A 25,605-nucleotide genomic window follows, 5' to 3' on the forward strand; every position below is an offset into this window, starting at 1 on the left:
CCCAGAATTTTTGTTAAATTTTTAACATTTTTTGTGACTGTTGGTTGCACTAAGTTGCACTTTCTCTCTCTCTTTTTTTTTTTTTATTTTTTTTATTTTTTTACAGAATCTGGTTAGACCAAACAGTTTATTTTTGGCAAAAATTTAAATGAGACCTGTCAAAAAAAATTATTTTGTTGAAATATCACAGTGTTTCACGCAACAACTTATTTTTGGATTCCTTCATCTCTTTTTAATCGTTTTGCTTTTCCAACTTCCAAACCACTTCCCGTAATAACCTCATGTCAAGCCCCATAAAGGAGCATTTTTAAACAACAAAAGTCTAGTAAATCCATTTACTGAACTTCAGCTGACAGACAAACGTAATGACTGGCTAGGCTTGGCTTTTGGAAGAGCACAAAACAGAGCTAAAACAAACAAAAAACAAAAACAAAACTGAATATTTTATTATAAATCATCACAGAAACAGGAACCAGCACGATTCAAAACGAATGTTGCAGTCATGTTTGGGAGTTTTTCTATCAGGAAACTTTCAATTCTGCACCTCATCCTCTGGGATGTCAGTCTAACTCTAGCATCACATTCTACAGTTAAACAGGGCCCACATGGAGACAAGTTAATTGCCTTTACCATGCTTGACTGAGCGACTGACAGACCAAAAATGCTGGGAAATATATTGTAAAAAAATAAAAAAAAAAAAAAAAGTTGAGGAACTTCACTATCACAGTTGTCAAACCCACCCCAGTCAAAGCTGTGACACCTAACCACAGTAACATAATGCGTTGAGAGATTGCCTTTAATAAAGTAGAGTCAGCATGTGGAGGCAGCCAGTAGGTGTATGTGATTATCTGAGAGGGCAGTCGGGGGAAAACTAAGGGCCAATCATTTCATCCTGGCTTGTCACCACACAGAACATAGTGTTATTTTAAAGAGAGACAGAGCGGGAGAGAACAGATAAAAGGGGGAGGGGAGAGAGAGAGAGAGAGAGAGAGGGAGAGAAGCATAAGGGCTCACAGGAGACTTATGGCTTAGTCAGTCACTCAGCTAAACACTCCATCAGCCTGTGCTTTAGTCAGTCTCATCCATATCCACCTTCTATTTCCCATCGTCCATCCATCCATCTCTCCTCCAGCCGCTGTTGTGTGATAAATCCTCACAACATCACAGCATTTTAGCCATCCTCAATCCCTTTGTCTGTCCTATTTTAAGCATCTCATCTCACCTATGTCTGTGACACACAACCACACACACACTCACAGCAGGGATTGTGGAAGGGATTTATTGAAGAAGTGCTTATGACTATTTGAGGGATGTGCTTTGCTTGCAGGCCCATCCTGCTTCAACTTCTCCCTGGTCTGAGAGACCCGGTCAGGCTGAGAATATGATGAGCTAATGTGTGTGTGACAGAGTGTGTGTGTGTGTGTGTGTGAGAAAGAGCGAGAGAGACATGGTAAATTCCTATTGCAACTGGTTCTCTCACTGGTTCAGCTTTCTGAACATAGTGCACAAAATTGAAACAACACATTTTTAAACATGCAAAAAGTTCTCTACGTTGGTTTATTTTAATGTCCATCCACCCCTCCATCCATTTTCTAAACACCGCTTTATCCTCACAAGCATCATGGGGGGTGCTGGAGCCTATTCCAGCAGACTCGGGCGAAGGCAGGGGACACCCTGGACAGGTCGCCAGTCTGTCGTAGGGCTACATATACAGATGAACAATCACACTCACATTCACACCTATGGACAATTTAGAGTAGCCAATTAACCTCAGCATATTTTTGGACAGTGGGAGGAAGCCAGAGTACCCGGAGAAAACCCACGCATGCACAGGGAGAACATGCAAACTCCATGCAGAAAGATCCCAGGCCCAAGCCGGGATTTGAACTGGGGATCTTCTTGCTGCAAGGCGAGAGTGCTAACCACTTACTCCACTGTGCAGCCCTTATTTTGATGTGTTCTTTCATTTTTTTCATTTCTGTGACTGTGTTGGAGACATTTTATGGATTTTTGTCATTGACACAGCGCTTTGGCAATACTGCATCTGAATTTGAACATTTGAACTGCGCTGAACACAACTGATGGGGTAAGAAAGATTACCAGCAGAAGTAGAGAAGAAGGATAAACGTGTACAACAAAGCCCACTATTAAAAAGCTTCCCATAACTGTTACAGAATTATTCAGACTTCAGTAATCCTGCTACAATAATAGCTACAATATCCAAATTGTGCATAATGTGACTGACGGACTTAATCAAAAGTCAGTCAGTCTTCATGCAGATTTCCAACTGTTTTCTATGCAGTTGAATACAACCAAATTACCAGGCAAGAAAATTGCTACTGGGCAGTTTTACTGCTAAAAATCGGAATATACTTAGTGATTGTTTTAAATCAACAAATAAAGAAAAATAAGTCCTTGAGGTTTTTTTTGTTGTTGTTGTTGTTTAATGTGGCCCTTCTTCCAAATCTGCTATGTTGAACTGCAGCCTGGATAAGGTTAGGGAAAGGATACTACAATTAATAAAATAATGAATAAAGAAACTGACTATTAATTGCATGTCAGAGACAGAATATGAACCTTTGCTTCTTGCATGAAGTCTAATGTGTTCCATGTTCATCCACTGCCTTATTTTCCACCTCACTATCTTCAGGGCATGATATTTTCTGCATTCTCAGTCAGTGCTGAAACTGGAGTGGAATGATGACGTACGTGATAAAGCATCCAATAGGGATGCGGTTACTCGGTACACTGCGCAGATTACATCAGTGGTGGAGTCACACACAATTTGCGATTACCAGTTCTGAATTTATTTGACAGAGAAAAGGTGAATGAGAGTCCAGGACTAACGGTCATCTTCAAAAAGCAGAATTGGAAATCAATCAGCGTACAGTACATGCCATGATAACTGTGTTTCTACTCATCTACCTGTCTTGCCTGTCTACTAAGGTCACGCTTCCTATTAAGGGCGGAAGATACACTTAAAGGAATACATTTGTTTTTCTGTATATCCACAAGAAAGACGGCAACAAGCAATAAGGGAGGTAAAACAACTGAACTGAAGGACTAATAAGAGACAATACTGAGCAATAAATAATTAGCAAAATAGCACAATGGAACCATTGTCGCTAGAATAAATGGAACCATAAAGCTCCAGATCTGAACAGTCAGAACAACATAAAAGAAAAAGTCAGTGTAGCTCAAGGCAATACATTCAAGTGGAGCATCAGTGCATCTGTTTCTCATAAAGGTACAAACATGAGCAGCTTTATTTGACCTATTCTCTCTGGTATCTATTGTTTCAGCATCAACACTGCAATGGGCGCACATTGTCGGAAGTGCCGTATGACTATTGTGCAAAATAAAAATAACAAAATCACTCAAAAACACATCCTGATTCTATATATTTTGCTAGTTGATAAAAAAAGTTCTCATTTCGTGATAAATGCACAAGAGTAGAAAGTTTTATGGGTACACAGCAAAATTAGTTGGGAGAGATGCCAGAAAACACAGAAAAAGAAGATTTAGTTCCAAAAATAAATGCAACATTAGTTCTGTGAAAATATTTTTGGAACAAAAAAAAAAAAAACAACATCTCCGTAACATGAGACAAAACAGTTGTTTTGCTTGACCACATGAAATCAGCACCACAAAGCCAAAAAGCTCTGCAAAATGAGAGCAAAACCACATCTGAATGCCACCCAAAGCAAACAAAAAGAAAAAAACAATTTTGCAAGTCTGTGCCAGTATTGCACCATAAGAGAAAGGTTCCAAACAGCAGAGAAATCACCTTGAAAAGACATGACACCAATTAATACTGTTAAAGACAATTCTCTCAATATGACAAGCGGTATGTAACACCATCACACCCCCCCCCCCGAAGTTGTCATCTCAGAGCTGTATGAAAAACGGCATGCACAAGTTGAAATAGACCTGCCACAAGTGGAATATCATGCACCTACAACTGAGTTTTGGTCCAACTTTGCAATAGAGCCCTACATTAGTCTTACAGTCCACTTGTTAATACAGACCTCCAGTTGGACTGTTGCTGTTTGCAAACTGCATTTTTCTTGGATGAGCATACGAGACAAGTGAGTAAATCACCACAGGCATCAGAGAAGTGTTGGCTGCTTGGAGCCTCAATGAGAAATGTCAAGTTGGTGTAATAGCAGGCCTGCAGTGAACAAGTTGGCCAGGCTGCAGAGGTTTGGCCACATGCTGTATCCTGTGGTTGGTAAGTTATGGCCATGCTATATTTACTACACACATTTTTCATATTGAGCATTACAGAAAAAAAAAATAAAGGTGGCAATGTCACTTTAATCCAGTACTGTGCTGGCCCAATCTGTGTTCAGATGTCAGTGGACAGGGGGTTCAGAATTTGCAACATTCTGATCGGATAGATGGAGATGCATTCCACATAGTGTTACACTGTTGGGGGAAAAAAATAAAAAAAATCAAAGAATCTGTCCCACAAACTGGAAGGTCACCTTTGTCGAACTCCAACAAGCCTGACAAAAGCCAAAGGTATTAGCAGCATCGTTAGTTTGGCAATCGAAAAAGCAACAGAGTCCATCCAGCCGCATTGCTCCCTTGACCTGACATGCCACGTTTGTTGACAAGGCAGCCAGCCTCACATAAACAATTTATCTAATTGGGGGCGCAATCAAGATAACAGGACCACATTTTTGTACTCTGTGGAAGTGCACAGAACCACTGAGTGAATATCATTATCCAGATAACCCACCCAGATATATTCCAGGTGGAAATGGGGTCAATATGACGTGAGTAAAACAGAATATTCAGTTCACTCAGTTTCATGCAGCAGCTTTGCAGCACACTGAAGCTCACAATATGCCAGTTTATCTCTTTTTTTTCCTTTTTGATGTTTTTTTTTTCCAATTTTTTGAAGCCATTCTCTCCGATTTGATTCTTTTATCTGAAGTCAGTCATTGCAGCTTTAGCACGTTGTGTTTTTAATAACACTCCTGGCTTTGTGGACTGGGCTCATTACACTTTGTAGATTCATGACTAAAACTGTGTGTACACACAAACATAGAATTATGCTCAGATTTAGACAGCAACGTGCGCTTCTGTTTCATCAATCTCGAGCATGGTGGAACTGGGCACATGTGCACAAGCCTCATTTCCACTCCCACAGTTACAGCCATAAAAAGATGCCTGCGTATTACATAAGCTGTGCCTGCTCCACCACTCATTAGATGAGTCAATGAGAAGAACAGCAAAGAAGTGCAATTGTGTCGCATCGTCAAGGTTTTCCAACTGCACAAAAACAGTTGTCATTAAACACCATCATTACACATGGCTGTGTCTATTTATAGCACTCATACCACCACTGCAGTGAAATTGCAGTTATTATTAATTGGTCTATCTGCTTTGCAAGTCAGAATGAAATGAAGATAGTCAATTATAGCATAAATCAATGCATGATTTGCCTTATTTTAAACTAGAACAATAATAACTGACAGTATACCTAAATGTTTTACTCTAAGATTATCTCGTATTTTTATTTTCTCTAAAAGAAACACATACACGGGCTGCACAGTGGCATAGTGGTTAGCACTTTTGCCTTGCAGCGAGAAGATCCTTGGTGCGCATCCCTGAAAATGTGGCCCTGCGATGGACTGGCAACCTGTCTAGCGTGTCCCCTGCCTTCGCCCCGAGTCAGCTGGGATAGACTCCAGCCCCGCCGCGACCCTAATGAGGATCAAGCAGTGTATCGATAATGGGTGGATGGATGGAAAGATGCACACCAGTGTGTAGTATGCACATTCTCACTATATGGTCTTCTTTTAAAGGTTTGCCTGTAGGGATTGACTTGTACGCGTTTCCCTGTGGTATAAATCTGGTCTGTGGTCTTGGGACAGCTCCTCAAATCCTTGGCCACATCTTGGCCAGCATATTTCAGATTTTTAAGTATTCAACTTTCAGCTACAGTCGTGCTTTGTGTTTTTGCAATGCAGTTCCAGTCAAGTAAGAACTATTACGGAATGAGGATAGAAGAGGGTTAAAAAAAAAAAAAAACAAGCAGATAAGGATTTTTTTTTTTTTTTTTTTGAGTCGACCGAAAAGCCCTATAACTGGTTTATCTATGCTGTTGAGAAAGACTGTTTACCTGACATAGACTTCTGGTGGCCATTTGCTAGACTGTCAGAGATAAGGGCAGAAGTAGCATGATATTGGATTTTCAGAAAAGAACAGATTAGAAATTAGTCAAATGGCAAATTGTTCAATCAGCAGTCATCTAAAATGACTTAGAGAGGCACTAACAAATTTGACATTTTAGAGGACAACAAAAATGAATCATTCTGTTGTATTTTTGAAGTTGTTGCTGTATTCAGTAACTAATTTTGACTGAAAACATATGATCCATAGACTTTTTTTTTTTTTTTTACAATTACTGCTAAGAAATGGAATAGAACTTTGAGATATGTGGTTCCTGATTCCCAGGAAGGTCTGTGGGTAAAATCCTATGTCTCTTTGTCCATACATTCTGCCCTATGTCACTTTGTTTCCTGTGTTTTAATAAAGTATTCTGTCTTCTGCCCAGGCTGTTTGCTCACTGTTGGTCTGCAGGCATCCTACCCGTGAAGGAGGCTGGCTGGCTAGCTGGCTGGCTGGTTGACTGTTGTTCAGGCTGTTGAGTGGGGAATGCAGCCTGTGTTCTGGCCTGTCAGTCTGGATCAGTGTGCTCTGCACCCTTGGCTCCTACGAACAGAGTTAAACTCTAGCGCAGAGCCTTGGGCACTTCACACACATAGCCCACGCAAGCAGACACACACACACACACACACACACGCTAGCCTTGGGAATAGTAAGGCATATGAGTACCGAGAGGATGTGTCAGCTCAGTTTTCCCCATGTTCTGCTCCTCGTCCTCTCTCCACCTTATCATCATCCACCTCTTTTTGTCCATTCTCTTTCCTTTCTTCCCATTCACAGCGGTAAAGTTTGCACATACTGGGTCTACCAACTAAAAAACAAACTAACTTCCTTGATTAGTCAAAAATAATTGTACATAGTTACTGTAAATGCGTCGATATTTTAAGCCTACACATCTTTTTTTCTCTACAAAATAAACATCTTTGTATGCATTTGCTGCAGTGGTTAGATCGGAGCCTGACTCAATTCAATAATAAAGTTTCCCAAGATCAAGACTTTGAAAGCATTGAAGTACTTCAAATTATGAAACACAAAAACAAAAAGGTGGTTTGTACAACATAATGCAGGCGGACCTAAAGACAAAACACGGGTGTTATTCTGGAAGATGCACCACCAGAAGAAGGCAAAGTGTTGAGTGTTTTTTTAAGCTTTTGGCCATGTAGCTCTGCCAAATATGCTAAAAAAAATTCAAATTTAGAAATAAAATAAATTTTAATGGAATGGCAGATTTTTTTTTTGGTGGGAATATTAATCGTTTAGATGATCACTTAAACACGCACAAACTATAGCTTATTCAGCTGTGACAATCCAGCACTTACACACGACCACCAGATTAAAAATGTAGCTTTTACCTCTCACAAAGGATGAGTGCATTAAGCTCCAATCTGCCTGCACTATATACGATTCCATCATCGAGACTGAGTGGAATCAATGCATGGATGCGTTCTCTAGTCACACATTCATTCAGTAGGCGTCCATACTAAGCAGGCAGGTGCCATGGGTACCGTAGCATAGATAAAGAGGAAAGTGACCGGTGTTATCCATGTGGGTGGTGGAGGAACCGAGCTTTCCCGTCTCTGTTTGGTACACCTGGCAGAAATTTTGTGCCAGGTTGCCAGGAGGGTCAATGGGGAAGCAGTGGGTTGGTGTGAAACTGGCTTTCCTCGCCACCACACTGGCTCAGCGTGAGATGTATCCCTTCAGGACAGAGGCACAGGTGAGTGCTGAGCTGCCTCCAGAAGGCTCTCACACACACATTCGGGTGTCAACACAAGCACACCTTAAAAGCCCCACTCACTTACGAATTGCGAGACGGGGCAGGCTGGATCATTACATATCATTTCTAACATTTTACACTCCAACTCCCCAGGATCTATTTCATTTCTTTGCCTGTTTAAATCACTTAACTCATCTCACCAACCTGTGGTACACCCGGTGAGAGTTCAAGTCTACTTCAAAGACATAATTAGGCAGTTAGTTTGAGGTGCATATCTGAAAACCTGTCTCCCTGAGGTTCCATGGGGAATCTTAAGAGGCTAGAAGCTATAGCGGGACGACGAGGGCCACTGCAGGAGCCTCCAGTATGAATTCTGTTTTCATGTCTTTTTGATACTGTTTTATATAACTCCTGCCTTAAAGGTGTGAAGTCTCTCTGAGGGCGAAGGCTGTCCCTTTTGAAAACCAGAGTTAACAACGTTTGAATGCTCAGGCAGAATAGATCAGAGTTTAACATTAGGGGCCCTAAAGCGGTCTGCTGCTTGTAGTTCCAAAAAAAAAGAAAAAAAAAAAAGATGAGTTTGGCCAGTTTGCAAAATTTTCTGCACTGTGTGCCACAAAAAGGACTCACAGTTGCTCAGTAAAAGAGATCCTGGTCTGAAAAATGAACTCCACTAAGACCCAAATAACCAATAAAATCAGAGGAAGACATGCAGAATTTCTAGGTTGTTGAGAATATTGAAAGGCATTTGGTAGTGAAAAGGCACATCAGCAAATAAAGTGAGGAGAGAGGTGTGACATGAGACACAGGTGGAGCTAGAGGAGCATATTAGGTAAAGCAAAGAAGCATAATTAAGTGGTGATGAGGCATTCTTGAGACGAAACAAGATAAGAGAAATAGATTTGTGCCTTCAAAGCATAACTGTCTATTAACACTCCTCAGCTTCTAGTCATGCTTTTCAGGAACCTTCAGTCATATTAATGCATGCCTGAACATAGACACATCAACACGCACACAGTCACACTCTCTGGCCATGTAACCTTAACAGCCCCTATCAGCTTGCCAGCACAGTCTGTTCTTTTTAGCTTCATCCTCAGGTGAGCTTTCAGCTGCTACAAATGTGTGAAAGGATTTCAAGCCTTTAAGAGTGACACCCTTGGGGACAAGTACATAGAAAACGGAGAGACAAAGCCATCATCTTCCCATATATATTCATGCAACCTCCACAACAGCATAATAGGGATATTTTTATGCATTAAATTGAAAATACACAATGCCAGTGTCTTTGAGTGTATCCAAATTACCTTATGTTTCTACAGGATATTATGAGGAGTAATTCTTCAAAACAAAAAGCATTCCATTCAAAATTCACCAAATGTAATCACTTTGATTGGAATCAAAGTGATTACACTGGGAAGGGGGAAAAATCCTATAACCACAGCCGGTGATTCATTGCTTTCACCAGAGCACTCTGTACTCAGTCATCTCAGAATGACAGCCAAATGCTCTCATAACCCAGTAACAAGGACTAGAGCAGATTAATTTAGTAATGAAAGCTAATCATTAGCACTAAATTATAGTTCATTAGGTCACTGATGCAGAAAACTGTGTTTCTGTGCACTACAATATACTCAGTTTTTAAATGGTCTCACATGTTGTTCTGCACTTGGAGTCTAATGTCCAAAAGGCCCCAACAATATAAAAGTCCAAACAGACGTAATCTGACCATCCACAGTCCATACAAGTTGCAAATCAAGTTGATGTCTCACACACTAATTTTTTGATTGGTTGGAAAAGACACTATTAGTATGCTGTAGTTGTCAATTGGAACATAGAAACATTTAACTTCATACAGTATTTGCAAATGAAGAAAGACATTGCAGCTACGCTCTACACAATGATTAACTTATAATCAGCTTCAGGAAAATGAAACCCTCTGCACCCACCAGCAGTAGGGTATGTTTTCTTAAAAATAAAACACAATTTACCTGAGCCAGAAAAAAATTTGAAAACAGAAAAAAAAAGTGAGATTTCCAACTTTCCGATGATGAACTAATCAAGTGTGATGTGCAGTTCTGTTAGCAAAAAGAACCAAATCACAGCATAACTTTGTGATATTTCACCTCAAATCATTCCATTTTCATGCATTTCTATTTCTAAGCCATCGCTGAGAAAAATGTAGGAACTATTCACCTAAACTGGGACAAACTACAGGCTGTGTTTACATAGCACAGAGAGGACACAAGTGTTGAAATTAGGAAAATAACACATAAGTGACTAATGAAATGAAGCCAGCATGGCTCAAAAACTGTAAACAGAAGAGCAAAATGTTAGGAAACTGTGGCAAGATTCATTTAGCATGGTGAAATATCTGTCTAGAGTCAATGTACCAAGTAGTGTCAAAAGCATAAAGTATGTATAGACTGTAAAAATGTTGGTGATAAAATATCTAGATTTTGTGGAACTGCCATCCAGCTTTTTTCCCAAGTACTGGAAACACCTTGGAGCACTTTGAAAATGTTGCATTTATATATATTTTTTAAATAGGGTGATATCAGCTAAAATGGGCTACTTTTTGGTAAATCTCTTGTAGCACTAACAAAAAACAATGTATTCTATTAAAATGTGGTTTTATGGCTAGTAATGGTTGTTTTCTTTTAATTTTGCATTGAAATTATCTAGTAAATAGGATTGTTTAGTTCCTACAGGTCTTGATATGTCAGCTGTGCCAATTTTTTTACACAAGCAAAGTTCAGGTAAAATGGGCCAGCTGATCAGGTAAAATGGGACGCTTATCAGGTAAGTTGGGCCAGTCCAACTGCAAAGGGATAGTCATCAATTTTTATTATAAAAAAAAACTGTCAATATAGCAACATACTGTGTAAGAACAATTTAATAATATCAGGACAATTCATTACATTGTAAATGATTAACTGATCTGCTCATGGCAAATGTATTGAATCCACATGGCACTGTGTACTTGGGTATAAAACACATAAATAATGATTAAAAAAAAAAAACAACTGCAACCTACTAGGTCTACAAATGGGATGAATGCATACACTGAACCTCAATAATATCTAAATAGTCAAAATTTTAAAATGTGTGTGTGTGCTTGGGTAGGTACAACTGTCATAGCCTAGGCTACTTAAACCACTAATTTAAATACAGTCCTGACAGGTGAAGCCGTCATCATCATAGATGCCGTAGTCACGGCAGATAAGTCAGTGGATTGTTACTAAAAACACTGATCATCATTATTTTTAGCCAGATGCATCCTTTTCACATAAATGCCTACTCCATTCCCTTCAAATGTGTACATGTGTGCATGTGTGACTGACAAAAAGGGTGGCCCATTTTAGCTGAAACCAGGGGGCCCAACTTACCTGAATAGGTTCAGCTAAATTGGGCCACTAACAAAAATGTCAATCTTTGGAAAATAATGTCCAAATACCAAACTTTAAGCATTATTTCTGATAGGTGTCATCAAGACAGATATTATACATCAAAAAAAAAATTATATATACACGTTTCTTTAATTGACTTATCATCCTTATAATTTTTATCAGAAATTCTTATGCCAGTCCACTCACCACGCAGTTTTCCGGTGCAGTCTGGATTTGAATGTTATCTCCACTCACAAAAACAACCACAGACCAATAAAATTTGTTGTTTCATGTTAAGTACAGTTGTGGCAAACATTTGAGACCATTTGCTGTCATTGGCTCTAAAAATCAGAGGGGCTATGACATCCAAAGCTTAAATGGCCCATTTTACCTGATGGCCCAATTTACCTGATATCACCCTATATAATAAAAAAAAATTCAACTTTCTTTATTTCATGATGACCGACATGAGCTCTTTGCTATACTGTACACAATACATTTTTGAGTTCTCTTTACCTGCAGCCATGTTTGTACTGTTTCCACAGAGCTGCAGGACTATATATTGCAACGAAGAATGACTTCACATTGAATAAAATGTGACAAAAGCACAAAAAGCCCAGAAATGGCTCCAAGTTCAGATGGTTACAGGTCGCCGACAGAAAATATCAAAACAAAATCAAGCAAATGTTGACTATTAGTCTGAGCAGCATCAGAAAATAAGTATTTTCATAATTACTGTATTGTTAAGACCAACTGAAAGCCAAAAAGCAAAATGTTCCCTAACTACCTGATTGTGAGTCTTTGCTGCTTTTCTGACTGGTATTGTATTGTCAGACAAAAGAAGCAATTTGCAGGTGTCACCCTGGGTTTGGTAATTTGAGGTTTGATTGTTTTCTTTTATTGCACAAAAGACTAATTAAAACGGTCTGCATTCTATTATATTTTTTAAGAAAGTGAGCAAAGACCTATACTTTGTTGATCCACTGTGACTTCCTCCATTAGATCTGTGCAATGCTATACCAACATGATGCTACTCCCTCATTTGCTACCTAGACAGTAATCAATCTCATGAGCACAAAGTGTTTGAGTAACAGTCATATGAGTAACAAATGACTAACTACAAACCCATAAATCCACCCCTTCCTCCAAATAAACTCAGGCTCTCCACACTGCACACACACAAGTAGAAATAACTTTTGACTCAACAATTTGTGTTATGAAGAATAATTTGTAATTTGTAGGGAAATGGGGCTCAGTTACACTAAAACAAGCACCTACTTGCTCAACTCAACAAAAGGAAGTGATTCAGTGCAGTGAGGCAAAAGGAGGCTGAAGAAGACTGCTGCTCTATTCATGCTTCCCACACACAATCCTTCAGCTGAACAGCAAACCCTTGAGTAACAACAAATGGAAATATCCGTTTCCTTGTTTCACCGTTTCAATTCTCATGACAAATGCTGTAGTCCAGTTAGGAGCAAACTATAATGTTCTAAAATTCTACGATTTTGGAAAGTCATTGGGAAGAACCAATCAAATCATAACATGTCACACATGATATTTTAATAATCCAAGAATAGTCTACCTATGTTTGCAACATGCTCATAATATAGTTTGTTCCTCACTTTGTTGCACAACAAGCAGGAAGCTCTTTGGCTTGGTATTTCAATATTTAATTTGCAGTTTGATTTGGATTGCCACAGTTAATTTCACTATTTGGTTTCCAACATCATGCCATTTCCTTTTAAGGCCTATATTATGTTTTCTTTTCTGACTATTACACACGGCACTTTCCACCCAATTGTAGTGTTAAGTGTGGGCTGATGGTTTTGTGGGAAAAGCAAAACACTTTATTTTATGCATCATGTAATGCAACCCATGCAAGTACAACGCTATCGCTAAGCTCATTCAGCTGTGTTTGCACAGCAAACAAAGCAAGAAAGCGAGATCCCCCATTACACTATAGACCTTTCTGTCAGGAGCCATTTGCAAGGCAGACACTGTAGCGTGTGGTTTGAAAAGCAGTCAAATGAATATTGTGCTACTGCCTATTATCACTCCGATGTCTCAATGCTGAGAAAATGAAAGAATGGAAGGATATTTCATACTTTCTTAATTCCATTGCTTCATACAGTAACTTTCCATTTACTTCTCAGTAAATGCAGTGACTCACCTTGTCTGATCTAGAGAAGAAAATAAATGCATTTAACGTTCCCATCTGGTTTGTTTACATACTGGCAGATGACAATTGCGGAGGAATATACATGAAGTCACACAGTGATTCAGTGATTTGACTGCTTTGTCAACTGTCGCCCTCTGCATCATCAAACCCTGCAAGCCATGTGACTGACAGCAAGTCATGCTGCACTCGACTGTGTACATTCAAAAAGAGCTCACAAAGAAGTCTAATTATAAGCGCTACTTGCCTAGAAATCTGCCTAATGCTGTGAATACTGTAGACCCACACAGAAAGAGGAAGAAAAGGATGCATCCGTTATGGTAACACGACAGGAGGCAGGTATTGTGTGGTCAGATCCTTTCTAATGATGCCAAAATACAAAGAGCAGAACACAAGCACAAACACACCTCTATTGTAACATTTTTTGCCATTAAATGAGGTACCGGGCAGTCTGACCTCAAACTTTGCTCACGGATCTTTTTCTCAAGATTTTTTTAATTATCAGAGAGATTTACTATAGTTTATCTTTTGAACTCCACCTATAATTACTGTCATGAAATCTTGTGCATGCTCTGCTTTGCTTAAAAGCACAAATGCAGCCAGCCAGAAGCAGAATCCCATTTTTCAGAGGGTTATATTTAACATAAAACTGAGCTAAAGTTAAAACACTATAGATAAATGCAAACACACTGCAGTTCATTGTAGCCAAACCAGAAAGGTTAGGTGTGACAGCTCCTTAAAATCCCTCGACGTCACATTTATGATCTCAAATACCAGCAAGACTGAGCGACACTAAAATTTGACAGTCAATATTGAGTTTCCACTCAGCTTTACAGTTTATCTGGATCTTAGAAGCCAGACACTTTTTTCATATTGTGTAACTTCATGTTTAGTCAGAAATAATCCAAGTGTCCAGTCAATCATTTGATAGAGTCCTGCATGTCATGTCGGTTTGCTTTTATTTTGTATACACATATTATTTTAAAATCCTGGAATCGAAGAGCCGCAGCACTGAATCCACTGACAGATGAAGTGAATGACATTGATCCTCTTATTACACTGCAATGTTCTGTTGGGAAACTACAGGTCCTGGCATTCATGTTGATGTTACTTTGACAAGTACCACCCACCCAAACCAGCCCAAGCTAACCCCTATGGCAACAACACTCTGCAACACAATTGCATCCCTCAACAGGAGAACGTACAGCAAAGAGAAAAAAAAACTGCTCAAGAATGAAGCAAAGACCACAGCAAAAAGCCTAAGGTGATGACCTGGCTGTCAAACTCCAATGATCCCAATCTGCTCAAGCATCTGTAGGACCAACCGTGATCGAAGGAGGTCCTATCCTCCAAGCCACAGGATCCTAAGCATCTGCTGCCAACACTCCTGTGCTAGAAACCAGAAGAAACACCTATCATAGGTCTTGTGTCCTTGCCCCAGTGGATCAGAAACAAGGTGGCTCTACACAACAATAGGCAGATGGTTTTAATGCTGTAGGTGATTGATGTAAGTTCTGTTTTGGGGTTTTAAACTCTGCTCAGCTGTCCAACATTAATTTGTAGAGAAGGGCTTGTGCAAAAGTTCTACAATGCTGTAGACTTTAAAAAACAACAACAACGTAGATAAAGCAATCCCTCATAAAATACATCATAACACACAAACTTTAAAATGTTATAAAAATGTCAAGTCTAGAACAATGTGGAGCTGCGGTTTATGAGCATTTAATGAGGGTTGTTTCACAGCATCCATACATTTTAACACCAACCAACCACTCATATGATTTATTGGACAGTAGAACATTCATAGAAAGAGCACTGAAGCCCACTAAACCACTATACTGCACTTTCTGATAAAATAATCTGCAGCTAACAGTAATTTTTTTAAAAAAGAAAGAAAAATGTCACTGCTTGGCGATCAACAAACATAGCAGTGTCAGAGGATGCCCATCCCAGCACACTATGTTCCATATATTCCCAGCCTCCACCTCATTCTCCCATCCCTGTCCTTGTGGATTACAGCATGCAGATAAGACCAACCAGCGGTTACACATTCGCCTCAGTGAGCACAGAAGTGGCCATACTCAGAGCAGATGACAGGTCTGCATTTGCCAGGAGCTTCAACAAGTGTGGGTCCTCCCCTGACACTATGTTATTCTGTATAACAGACAAAGTCTTCCTACCATTCAAAAAAGAAGAACAAAAACCAGTTTGGACTCTTGAGATGTTGCAAGGCCAAATTGGATTCTCAATCCATGGAGCTGATTTCAGCAGACACTGTCATAAACAAGGTTCTCTGACAGAAAGACGACAAAATAGTATTCCATCTTTTGTGCTGCTTGCAGTGTTTATCACCTCTGTCTGCCATCACTGATGCACACTGTGGTCTACTTTATTTGAGCTTCCTTCCAGTTCTCCATCTCGGAATTCTTTATTTGGATGTGCCTGTTGGTGGAATTGTGACTCCCTTGGTCACATTTTGCTCTGATGTCTGTGTAAATTATCACCTCTAATGATTTGCTTTTCTCTCCCCCTTAGCACATTTTTGATAAAGCCTGTCTTTTGTCCAAAAACCCCATTTGTGCTTTTTAAAAAAAATAAATAAATACACTCAGGAAATTTGTTTTACTTTCATTTTATGCAATTAAGACATTCTGATAGCCAAAAGAAGCAACTTGAGCAATGTGAATCTACCAGAGCCCAGGTGCTGCCAAAAACTGTTGAAAAACAATATTGGCATGACTGTCAAAGCGAGAGAATAGCTCCGGCTAATTTGAGGGTACGTTTCTGCCCTTTCTACCACTGTTCACAAGGCACAACATCCAAATACCAGTGAACGAGTTTTCTAGCTGCAATAAACGCGGGCTGAAGTGGTATTTTGCATGAATGGATGAGCTTGATGTACGTCATATAGTCCACTCCGAGGACACAAACCTCTCACCTGTTTTTCAAGCGTCATTTCAACGGAATTACAAAACCAGCATTTTCTCTACTTGAGTTTTAGATTCACGTATGAAACAGTCTGCAAAGGCAACATTTTTTTATTTGGATTTTGCCTGATGAGAATATCCAGTGTGACATGTCCAAAAAAAAAATGCCATCAAAATCTGAAGTTAACAATCTTTCCAAGCAAATGACTGACTGATATAAGTGCCCTGCGCCAATCAGTGAGTAAGAAGGAACACCTATTAATAAAATGATCACAATGCAAGTCAAAACAGATAGCTCCACAAAATTAACACTAAAGATTTATGCAATTTTATGTAAAAATGTGCATATACATACTTTCTATTTTTTTTAAAAACACTTTACATAGGCTATTCTACTTGCACAATGTTGAATATTTTTTTCTTTTTTTAGCACTTAAGAGACTGATTTTTAGTTTCATTTACTTGCTACCTGCTGCAGAAACAAGTAGCAGCACCAGCATGTGAGAGGAAACAAAGTGGAAAAACTGCACCATTTTCTTCCTAAATGTAAGAGAAGATTAGCCGAGTGAAAACCACTTGTGTCCTCTCTGTATTCTTGTCAATATCCAATTTAATTTCTGCTGTCTCAGTAAAGAACGATGCATGTTTAATATATTGTAATTGTTTCCTCATTGCCATGATTCCAGTATAATCAGACCTTAAAATATGCTCCATTCAGCAGTGTTTCTATACCACTGATTCATCAACACACCACAGCGAATTTACACTTTCGAAAAAGCAACACACTGTCAGGGATCAAAGCAGCAGCCTTCTAGTTATTAGATAGTCTCTGTCTCTACACCGAGCTGACCTGAGAATAAGACAATGTGGGGTTACACAACAAGGAAACAAATAGTGCCCAGAGGTGGTCAAAGGTATAGGTATTTATTTAATGTCTTCTGAAAACAACCTATATGACTATCCTCCAAGCCAATTTCTGGTCTCCAATCAGCCACAGTGAAGAAGTTATGAAGCGTATAGTTTCACGTCTTAGCAACTAAATTTTAACAAGCACATTTTAATACACAACCAATGCTGTCATTTCCTGGTGAGAAAATGCAGCATCACAACAGATTGGTGATTAAAACATTATACAAGGGCATTGCTGATGCTTGCAGGCCCTGAACGCAACTTACTTAATATTGATTTTCACAACTTTGTAAAGGAGGCCAAAAAAAAAAAAATGCTACTCAGTTTTATAGTCAGTGAAGCAGTTGGACAGGAATTAAACTGTAGTCCAGTTAACTTCTTCGCGTCATCACCATCCAAACACATTATTGGTGTTTTGAACAAAAAAAAAAAAAAAGGAGGAGGAGGGTTTACTAATTCTATGCTATCAGCTACTCATAGATTACTGCCACTGGAACTCTGGCATCATGTACAGTTGCACAAAAAACAAGTGGAACCATACGTGCAATTCCATGTTTCAGCTTTCTATACAGAACCCTTCAAAACAAAACAGGTAACCACAGAGCGAGGTGGCCACTTTCTCCAGAAACAACAGGACCACAGCATGAGTCAACAAGGAATCTATAATTTATGAACTGGCTCCCTCCATTGTACAGAAATGGTAGATGGGGGTTGAGAGGAGAGGAGAGGAGAGGAGAGGAGGGGAGGATGTGGGTGAAACAAGGAGAGCATCACGTGACGGCTGAAAAGGAGGAAGACACGACGCAATGAGCGGTGAGTAGATGTTTTCTTTGAGGGCCGAGCTATGTAGATCAGAGCCCCTGGGACAGAGTGGTGTGAACTGACTGGCCCTCCACCCTTCACTCTACTCCCCCCTTCCCACCCACCAACACACAGTAAAGAGTGAGAAATGGAGAAGATGGAGGGTGGTAAATATCACGAAACTTCACGAGAAAGGTCGATCGTGTCATCAACATCTCGCGCCTGGGATAGCAGTAACTGTCACGTGATCTCAACTCTTTCACCCTTTCTCTTTGGATTAGATGAAGTATTTTGGAGATGCTGCTAATACCACATATTACCACATCCTCCTTGTCTGACTTTAGAATGAGCCTTAAGGTGCTGCAGGTGCATAATGTGAGACAATCTGAGGAGTTTTGTGTGTCCGGTGTAGCCAAGGAGACCCAGAGTACCCATACAGCATCACTTCTGACGACATTTTGGGCAAATATAAACACAGCAATGCTCAGCAGCAAACTAATAAAATAAAAAATTCATTTTACTCACATAGCTCAAGCTGTGGCAAAAAAAAAAAACCCAACTACTTTTCACTTCATCAAACCCTGATCCAAGCTACACCTATGACTGTGCAGGTGATGGAGTAATGCCATTAAGGACTCCATCAGCACAATTTGGAAACGTCTCCCTTTTTTTTTTTTTTACTGCATTTGTGTGTGTGTGTGTGTGTGTGTGTGTGTGTGTGTGACAAGTCGCTGAGGCGGACACACACACACACACACACACAAATACCGCATTCATCCAGTTTTATATGGTGATGGTGCCCCCGCAGCGGCCGACGGGCGCAACTTTCCTCCTCCTCTTGGATCGGAGAGAGGATAGAGAGACTTCATTCAACACACACACACACACACAAACACACACACACCGTTCTTCAATCCCCCTCCATTCTGACCCCCAGCAATCAGCCTGAGGAGGTTCATTTGATTAACGAGATCTAATATTATATTGAATTCAATTAGCTAGCATCAATATCCAACATACACTAACTCGACTGTTAAATCCCAATTAAAAAAAAATAAAAGAATAGAATTCTCTCATTGGCGGATGATCGGCACTGACAGAAGATCTATCCGCACACAAAACAGTCTGCAGGTGGTAAAGGACCAGCAGACCGACGCTGAATTGTTGATATTCCATACATTCCTGCAGCAGGATATTTATCAGAACTAATTCATCCAAACCCTCGCTTTTTTCCCCCTGAACCGGGTATTTTTGCGCAGCTTGCTCGGCGTTAGTGCGCAGCTCTGAGCGTCCATGCGCTTGGAACGGAGTGAGAGAGTCAAAAGTGGCAGACAGAAGAAGAAGGAGAGGAGATTCTGGGGTTTTTTTCCCTGCTGATCACGGGACGCTGTCTAATGCACACATCCACTCATTACCGAGTCCTTCCACTAAGCAGAAATAATGCAGTGTGGATTTGTTTGTTTTTCTTTCTTTTAACGAACTGCATCCATTACCAGCCACTTGAACTTGTCCTCCAAACACCATCACCATCCACCTCCTCTGCCGTGGATATCATGAACTAAAAATCAGCACCGCTGCATCACAGTTACTTGATTTCAACGGTAAACTATCAAAGCCCTCAGCCAAAATTTCCCCCTGCCTCATGGAGCTGACAGAATGAAGTCTGAATGTGCATTTACCGTTTAAAGAAGGATCCCACTCGCTGCTTTTTTTGTCCCCCACACCTCAGACAATATTCCTCTGTGCGTTACGTCCCGTTAGGATAGGGTCCATTCCTTCCAAAAGCCACACAGCCTCCCCCCCATTTGAAATTAAAAAAATATATATGTCTTTTAAAAATCCCGACGCTCAAACGTTGGAAATAAGCCTGTGAAATGAGACTGGCGCACTTTTCACTCCAGAGGGTAGAAACTCAGGTTAAATGCGGTCCAACGTTTACACACGCGCGGCAACAATCTCAGGAAAGCCTTCTTTAGTCCAAAACAAGTGCGCCGTTAATCCAAAATGTTTTTCTTTTCATTCACAACTATGACAAGAATGATATTCTCCTGTGAGAGAAGAGACCATTACGCTCCGGGTCTTTTGACGCGCGCCGGTCTACATGTTAATGACGGTGATGTTGGAGAAAAAGAAACAAGAGTGGGATTTTTTTCCCCCATCGTCCGCTCCTCACGATTCAGGCTGCACTTGGCTGATAAAACACCGTCCTCTCTCTCTCGCTCTCTCCTCCTCTCCCCCCTTCTCATCCTCCTCCTCTCCTCCAGTCCTCAGTCTCTTCTCGGAAGCTTTCATGGAGCAGAGACGCGCCTAGCGGCCTTTAAAGGGAACTCCACAGCCACACGAGTTCATCCCCAGCCCGCCCCCACCTCAGTCTGCTCTTAAAGAAACATGAGATTTGGAGAATTTATTGGTTTGTGTCTTTTAGGGGAGAAATCATAGACTTTGCGTGATAAATTACGCATGGAAAACACATTAAGGGAAACAAGAGCACGTTTTGGTGTTACAAATTGTGCATAAAAAGTTAAAGCTATGGAATAAAGTGTACAATCTGACGACAACAAAGTATGAAAAGTATGAAATAAATGCAAAAAAGATGGCAGTAGAAGGCAATAGATGGCAACGTTAACTTAAATCTAATGTTGGACTTTTGGAAAACCCAAAATGTTTGACCTAGGATGTCAAAGATCAGTTCAATCTGTAGAGAACATGCTCTTTCACTTTCTATGAAAAAGCTCCCTCCATATGCAAGGAAACAGCAGGACAAGCAGCAAAAGAGGAACTCATCTTTTAGGACAGGGGGCAAGAGCAACAGAAATCTTCTACAGAACAGACTTTTGACCGAAGGAGTCCTCCGCTATCTTCACGGTAATTTCACTGCCTGTACATTGAAGCTCTTATCTTGCTCAAATTAAAGGTTGACCTTTTCAGAACTGTCTAGACTACTCAAATCTCCCAGATATTTTTTTCTGTTATACTTTACATCAAGGGGAAAATATTCTATATTGTGATATTATGTGTTGACATTATCTCACCACGAAATGCTGGCAGAAAAGATACCTTTATGTAACTGTGTAGGGAATACTATCTTACTGAGACATCCAGCTAGTTGTCTTCAGCTTGGATTAGCTGTCCTGTGAGGTTCTTTGTGGCTGCTTTTGCCAACTGCTCATGGTGGTTTGCCTCAGTTTGAATATCAGGGCTTTCTGCAGTCATTCGATTTCACTTTTGCTGCATCTCTCTCACCTTTGTTGGGCTTTTTCCCTCTGGATTTCTAGAGCTAGCTGGAAGATGCGGTTCTAGCCCTGGAACAGGTCTTGCCGGTATGAAACCAACAGCTGCTGGACTTGGGTGTCCTGCTGGGCCAACGTTTCTACCTTTGTTCCTGTTGAGCCATGTCCTGTTTGTTCTGTTTCAGTTGGGCCAGGAGGTTCTTCATGAGGGTACCAAAAGGTTTTGTCTGTTCTTTGTCACTGATATGGCTGTGGAACTAGTCTTGCTTCTGTATCTTCAGCTTGTCAGTTTGGGCAGGTGGTAGACCAGGTGTCATGAAGTTCAGCCATGTTTCTGTGTCTTCCCAGATGTGAAGAAAGTGGGTGTGAGACACTCTAGGGAAGCTGATAGGAGAGACACTCAGTTCAACAAACTAGTCTCAGAATCTCCATCAACAACATCAACATGTTTGACAGGTGGTTGGTTTTGTTTAATTTTATGTTCTAAATTGTAGAGACAAAATGCTATGGGAATTAAATAATCACTCAACCTCTACTTCTTTGCGACAAGAAAGAGGAGTAGGACAACATAAACTCCCGTTCAAAAACACACTTCAGGCATCTGCATGAAGTTAGTGGTTATTCTGCTTCGGTGAGCAGACACGTGCAATCCTACCTCAGCAGCCGTGAAGGCTCAAATTAATAAAGGTGTCCTGTGTACGCAAAGAAACAACACTCAATATGTAACAGCTACATGTCCAGACTAACACAACTGAACCAACCAACTGATCTGTCCAGGCAGTGGCATCATCCAGCAGAACTGAGTGTCATTTCAAGGGATGGTTTCTGTGAACTCGCCCTTGTTGTTGTTCAAGTGTCAGAAAGAGCATCTGGTCAAGCACTTGAGGTGTCATGACTACCAAGTACCCTTCTTTATAACAAGGCCAGGAGATGTGAAGACAGGGGGAGTGAGACACCCTAAAGAAGCTGATAGGAGAGGCACTCCGTTCAACAAACCAGTCTCAGAATCCCCATCAACAGCATCAAAATGTTTGATTGTTGGTTTTGTTTAATTTTATGTTTTAATTTGAAGAGACAAAATGCTATGGGAATTAAATAATCGCTCAACCTCTACTTCTTTGTGAGAAGAAAAAGGAGTAGGCTATTGTTCTAATTCCAATAAAGGCAGGCCGAGGGTTGTCAAATTATATTATTCTGTTGAAACTTGCAAATTTGTTGCTAAATAAAAGACAGCAGTGCAATCCCAGCAACAGTCTGACAATACAAGCACACACATTCGGGTTAATATCAGCGCGGTAACTGATCAAAAAATGAATTTAGGCTGACGAGTCGTTGCTCGTTTTTACAGCATTTAGATAGCAGTGCTTACCATCGGTGCAGTTGTCTCACGTGATCGCGGCGGATCAGACAACATAAACAAACTCCCTTTCAAAAACACAATTCAGGCCTCTGCATGAAGTTAGTGGTTATTCTGCTTCCGTGAGCAGACACATGTAAGTTAATCTATTAACTCCTGGGAGTTTGAAGAAAAGATGATTGAGACTAGAGACTCATAGTAACAATCAGAACTGGCTAAAATTTTTTAGCTCAATGGGACTTAAACGGGGAGCATCGCCTGGATCTGTCCTCACTTATACCGGACTGAGAAACTCGTCGGATACAGATAATTACTGCATTTTAATAATCAATAATAAATACTGAGCTAAATGGGACTTAAGAAATGGGAAGCCTCACCCGTACGTGCCCTCTTTATACAGCCATGGCCATAAGTTTGGACACAGCATGACTTACTATGTCTGTTTTGATGTCTATTACAGAACATAACTAATATTTTTTTGACAGCACCAGTTTAATTAGTCAACAAATCAACAAGGGATATAATATTATCAATAAATTCCAACAATTAGAACAACTTTGTTCCCAAAAAAACATAATATTAGAAGAAAATAACAAAAAAATGCAGTACTTTCACAACCGAATTTGGTAAGAATAACAAAATGACACCAAACTCGATGTTTTTTTTAAAAATATGAACCTTAATATAGTTCTCAGGAGTTGTGTACTGTATTGTAAGTGACAATTTTGTGGTATTTTCTAAGATTCACAAGCGTCATGGTACTTGTGTCCAAACTTATGGCCATGGCTGTACTGTCCTGAAAAACTCGTCAGATACAGATAATTTCTACAGTATTATTGTTTGATTGTATTTAGGGCTGTGTATTGTTGTTGCATGCCCACATGACAAAAGATCCAGACGTCTTTGGATCTTTCATTAAACTGTCCACTATGCTATGACCACACACAAGCATAACACACAACTACACACAATTGTATTTTTGTTCACAAATCGGTTTAAATGTATGCCCGCGTTACTCCACCAATAGATGTAGGATTTCTTAATATGCATTTTTAAGGGTTAAATAGTTTCTCCACCAATTATAATTTTTAAGATTATTAATAATCAGTCAGGGTTTAAACCAGTTTCTTGGCTGAGATGAGCCTAATTTACATCCTGAAAGTCTGTGTAGGGTCTTGTGCTCTCCTGCTGATTCGCCCCTTTGCATTCTCCTACTAGATCTGGAAAGCGTCTTGTTTGCAGTGTCTTGGTGTCGAAACCCAGAGCAAGAGGGACAGACAAAATCTGATCTTGTCCTCTTCCACTGTGTAATGATGGCTGGTGTATCCTACACAATACTATGTTTCAATAAATGGTGAACAGTATGAGGAAACAGAATGGAAAAATAGTAAAAGAACTGAAAACATGTAACACACACAAACAAAGTGAGGAGTTTGTGTTGTTGAAAAAAAGTTGTGATGATGACTAACCAAGAGGTTTCTCCTCTCACAGAAAGTGTTGGAGCTATGAGTACATCAATCTACATGGCTCTGGAAAGGTCACAGTGGGGATTTTTTCTGGCCTATCTTTGGATAATACTTCTAGGTTCTCTCACAATAAGTTTTGCATTTCTTTTCATCCGTATGAACAGCTGGTGTTTTGGTCCAGTCCTGTGGTAACAGACTGCCAGTTAAGGTAACACTGCACAGATACTACATAAGAGACATGATGTGAGCCTTTACATGATGCATTAAGTGCTCATTACTCATTTTAAAAGTCTGGTTGCTGACAGTATACAGCCACTGGTTGTGAGCACAGCTGCAGCTGCTATGCCTGCTGGTGATGGGTGAAGCTGTCTCTGGATTGTTCATAATTCATAGTTCAAACTATTTGAACTCACGGTGCTTCCATGACCGATGTGTTACCAGCACACCACAGGAGTTCAGGAAGACGCTAGTTTCAATGCAGCCATCAGACAGCAAATCCATCAGTGCACGCACTCTGTGTTCCTCCCACTAAAAATGAATGCATCACAGCCATAATCTCAACAACTAAAGCACAGCCACGGATGCAGCTACAACCACAGTGACAGCTCCATCATCTCAAGGCCGCAATCATAATCACAGCTACAGTCCACCTAAGCAGCGGTCAGTCACAGACCGGCTCAACTTGCCCCTGTGGTTTTCGATCTAAACCTATACCTGGTAGCCACAGCTGAGGGTGAACTGATTCTGTGTGGACACAACCAGCACTCATCTACTACATAATACATGACACTGTGTGCTCAGCCTTTCTGTGTGGGTCAGAGGAAATGCAAACGTTACTGGGAGGTAAGAAAAAGTTATTGCAGGGCAACACAAAAGTATTGTGAGGTAACAAAATCTTGCTGTAAAGTAACAGACAGGTAAAAAACTGTCTAGAAAAAAAATCCTCATAAATTTTGAGCTCTGTATTTCCCCTGGTTAAAGTTTAATTTGAATATTTTTGAGGGCCAAGGAGGTAAAACCATTTGACAAGAAACTTATGAATGTAGATTTTCGTACTTTGTTTTTTCCAATACCACTTCTGTTTATCTTTAGACAAACTTGTGAAGTAATTTTTGAAGATTTGGTTCCAGTCAAACTATTCTTCTCAATTCAAACTTGGTCAGTCAAATCAGGATTCATTCGTTCTTTCTCCATCAGTAAGTTGTGCTCATGTTTCCATGGTTCAACTTTGAACTTCTATTATTGTCAGTTTATTTACCTTAACTGGGTGCTATGTTATATATATAAAAAAATAAGTATCACTTAATTCATACAGACCAAAAATAGTTGAATTTACAGATGAAGTGGAAGAACCTTGGTTGCGGAGCATCTCCCAACTACCATTTTGTTAATAAAAAGTGCTGAACATAAAAAAAACAACAACAACAACAACAAAAAAACTTTCAACAAATACTGT

The 25,605-nt window shown here is 40.0% G+C and overlaps 1 protein-coding gene across 5 annotated transcripts in view; it reads right to left on the reverse strand.

Annotated features, from left to right (window-relative positions):
- The window catches only part of nlgn1 (neuroligin 1), a 443,569-nt gene that overhangs the window by 317,357 nt on the left and 100,607 nt on the right, over window positions 1–25,605 (reverse strand). For 3 of the 5 annotated variants that reach the window (XM_051947585.1, XM_051947584.1, XM_022192735.2), the window contains exon 1: window positions 19,776–20,398. The exons of 1 other annotated variant lie outside the window; for it this stretch is intronic. The gene's annotated coding sequence lies outside the window, so the exon portion shown is untranslated. Of the gene's footprint in view, window positions 1–19,775; window positions 20,399–25,605 lie in introns of those variants that run through there. One more of the 5 variants, XM_022192734.2, reaches the window with a different exon arrangement.

Source organism: Acanthochromis polyacanthus, chromosome 4 (genome assembly GCF_021347895.1).
Source record: "Acanthochromis polyacanthus isolate Apoly-LR-REF ecotype Palm Island chromosome 4, KAUST_Apoly_ChrSc, whole genome shotgun sequence".
Lineage (NCBI taxonomy): Eukaryota > Metazoa > Chordata > Actinopteri > Pomacentridae > Acanthochromis > Acanthochromis polyacanthus.